Consider the following 3,898-nt stretch of genomic DNA (forward strand, 5'->3'; position numbering starts at 1 on the left):
AATTTTGGCTCATTCCGTTTGGCATCATGTGTAAGGGGCAAGTATAATGGGGTCTAGTATTTTGTTTCATAATGTGTAGAAGTTGTATATGGTGTGGTACACTACACTCAAGGACACGCCCTCTGGTGAGTGTCCACACCCCCTTTTCCGGAGTGCGCCTTCGGCGCGAGCACAACTAAATCCTTTTGACTCCATAGTGGGTCTGTGTACTTTAAATGCCAGGGCCTATTTTTATTCCCATTCCCACCCTCTCTTTGCAGCTCTCTTAGCATGTACATTGGCACCACTAACACCGCCCCTCCCCTACAAAAACCCTCTTTTATCATGGTGCCCCCCCTGTCATTTTATCCTGGATCCGCCTCTGGTAATGACTATACCTGCACACCATATAGGGGTCTGAAAAATGTGACAGATAGTAATGACTACCCCTCCTATACACCAGTTCGGTGGTCTGGTAATGTGACAGTTAGTAATGACTACACCTGCACACCATTTAGGGGTCTGAAAAATGTGACAGATAGTAATGACTGCACCTGTGCACTAGCCAGGGGGTCTGGGAAACGTAACCTGTATGTAGATCCTGAGGACCGGTTTGGCCAGCCCAGTGCTAAACCTAAAAAATGACTAAAACAGTCAATAATCACAAACATAACTGTGTACATAGATCTCTTTATTCCTCTGTACATTAAATACGGCAAACTTTACATTGGGCACGTACAGACAGAACCACCCGTGTGCTCCCCACATACAGACAGAACCACCCGTGCGCTCCCCACGTACAGACAGAACCACCCGTGTGCTCCCCACGTACAGACAGAACCACCCGTGCGCTCCCCACGTACAGACAGAACCACCCGTGCGCTCCCCACGTACAGACAGATCCACCCGTGCGCTCCCCACGTACAGACAGAACCACCCGTGCGCTCCCCACGTACAGACAGAACCACCCGTGCGCTCCCCACGTACAGACAGAACCACCCGTGCGCTCCCCACGTACAGACAGAACCACCCGTGCGCTCCCCACGTACAGACAGAACCACCCGTGCGCTCCCCACGTACAGACAGATCCACCCGTGCGCTCCCCACGTACAGACAGAACCACCCGTGCGCTCCCAACGTACAGACAGAACCACCCGTGCGCTCCCCACGTACAGACAGAACCACCCGTGCGCTCCCCACGTACAGACAGAACCACCCGTGTGCTCCTCACGTACAGACAGAACCACCCGTGCGCTCCACACGTACAAACAGAACCACCCGTGCGCTCCCCACGTACAGAAAGAACCACCCGTGCGCTCCTCACGTACAGACAGAACCACCCGTGCGCTCCCCACGTACAGACAGATCCACCCGTGCGCTTCCCACGTACAGACAGAACCAACCGTGCACTCCCCACGTACAGACAGAACCACCCGTGCGCTCCCCACGTACAGACAGATCCACCCGTGCGCTCCCCACGTACAGACAGAACCACCCGTGCGCTCCCCACGTACAGACAGATCCACCCGTGCGCTCCCCACGTACAGACAGAACCACCCGTGCGCTCCCAACGTACAGACAGAACCACCCGTGCGCTCCCCACGTACAGACAGAACCACCCGTGCGCTCCCCACGTACAGACAGAACCACCCGTGTGCTCCTCACGTACAGACAGAACGACCCGTGTGCTCCTCACGTACAGACAGAACCACCCGTGTGCTCCCCACGTACAGACAGAACCACCCGTGCGCTCCCAACGTACAGACAGAACCACCCGTGTGCTCCTCACGTACAGACAGAACCACCCGTGCGCTCCACACGTACAAACAGAACCACCCGTGCGCTCCCCACGTACAGACAGAACCACCCGTGCGCTCCTCACGTACAGACAGAACCACCCGTGCGCTCCCCACGTACAGACAGATCCACCCGTGCGCTCCTCACGTACAGACAGAACCACCCGTGCGCTCCCCACGTACAGACAGAACCACCCGTGCGCTCCCCACGTACAGACAGATCCACCCGTGCGCTCCCCACGTACAGACAGAACCACCCGTGTGCTCCCCACGTACAGACAGAACCACCCGTGCGCTCCCCACGTACAGACAGATCCACCCGTGCGCTCCCCACGTACAGACAGAACCACCCGTGCGCTCCCCACGTACAGACAGATCCACCCGTGCGCTCCCCACGTACAGACAGAACCACCCGTGCGCTCCCCACGTACAGACAGAACCACCCGTGTGCTCCCCACGTACAGACAGAACCACCCGTGCGCTCCCCACGTACAGACAGAACCACCCGTGTGCTCCCCACATACTGTACAGACAGATCCACCCGTGCGCTCCCCACGTACAGACAGAACCACCCGTGCGCTCCCCACGTACAGACAGAACCACCCGTGTGCTCCCCACATACTGTACAGACAGAACCACCCGTGCACTCCCCACGTACAGACAGAACCACCCGTGCACTCCCCACGTACAGACAGAACCACCCGTGCACTCCCCACGTACAGACAGAACCACCCTTGCGCTCCCCACATACAGACAGAACCACCCGTGCGCTCCCCACGTACAGACAGAACCACCCGTGTGCTCCCCACGTACAGACAGAACCACCTGTGCGCTCCCCACGTACAGACAGAACCACCCGTGTGCTCCCCACGTACAGACAGAACCACCCGTGCGCTCCCCACGTACAGACAGAACCACCCGTGCGCTCCCCACGTACAGACAGAACCACCCGTGCGCTCCCCACGTACAGACAGAACCACCAGTGCGCTCCCCACGTACAGACAGAACCACCTGTGTGCTCCCCACGTACTGTACAGACAGAACCCCATACATGCCGACTTTTTAATACTCCTATCTGGGAGAAGTCCAGAGAGGAGTGAAAGGGGAGCGTGATGTGGCTTTGTTTTGGGGGTGGGGCAAGACTGACATCACCAAGCCCCACCCAATAACAGACAGCCACATTCATTCGCAGGTCCGTGGATGGGGGAGGGGCTAAAAATACACGAAATGACGTGATTTGCGTCATTTTAGCCACTCTCCCTCCCCGCGGACCCACAAAATTCGGAGTTATATACCGCGGGGAAGGGGGGACCATGTGGCTGTGGTGTAATGCAGTAGACTTGCCCATCTTCCTGGGGGGGGCGGTTGGGGGACCCGAATAGCGGGACCATTTCGGGAGGGTAGGCAAGTATGGCAGAACCACCCGTTTGCTATCCACATATTACAGACGTAGCAGATTTCCCAGCTCATCGTCTGCCGAAATCCAGTCTAGTGCAAATAACATTAATATCACATTACATAGTTACATAGTAGTACACTGGGGTTTTGGTCAGGAAAAGGCTGACAAAGACAGAAAAAACGCTTTTTGGGCGCACTCCTTTTTAAATTTGACTGAATTAAGTGATTATTTTAAAACATAGCTTTTATTAGAGACTTTTATAAAATATGTGGCACATTAAGAAAAATTAATTGTTTTGGATTTGTTTAGTATGTAGTGTGATCCTTAAACTATAATTGTTTAAGGGATAAAAATTATTATATCACACGTTAGTTTATCATTTATGCACTGTATTCTCAAAGGTACGATTACCAGTGATCATAGGCAGAAAAATGATTCAGTTCCCCTTAGGAAATGACAACAATTTTGTGCTGGTATTGCACAATAGGTATACCAAAATGGTTACCATACAAAAAGGGCCTCAGACATAATTGGTACTCAATCTGGCAGTCATATATACAGCAGTTGGATTGAAGTGGCGATTCACCTCCCTTGTATTTATATTTATATTGCCACACCTGGTCTTCCCCAGGGGTCTCCCACCTAGGTACTGTCCTGGCCCTCCACTGCTTGGCTTCCAAGTTCGGAGAGGGTTTGGGCAATCCAGCGGGGTATGGTGGCAATA

The 3,898-nt window shown here is 54.1% G+C and overlaps 1 pseudogene; it reads right to left on the bottom strand.

The window, feature by feature from the left end:
• Positions 1–3,779: 3,779 nt before the first annotated feature.
• LOC146044326 (5S ribosomal RNA) lies at positions 3,780–3,898 on the bottom strand (annotated as a pseudogene).

Source organism: Crinia signifera, chromosome 19 (assembly GCF_055691185.1).
Source record: "Crinia signifera chromosome 19, ASM5569118v1, whole genome shotgun sequence".
In the NCBI taxonomy this organism is placed as follows: Eukaryota; Metazoa; Chordata; class Amphibia; order Anura; family Myobatrachidae; genus Crinia; species Crinia signifera.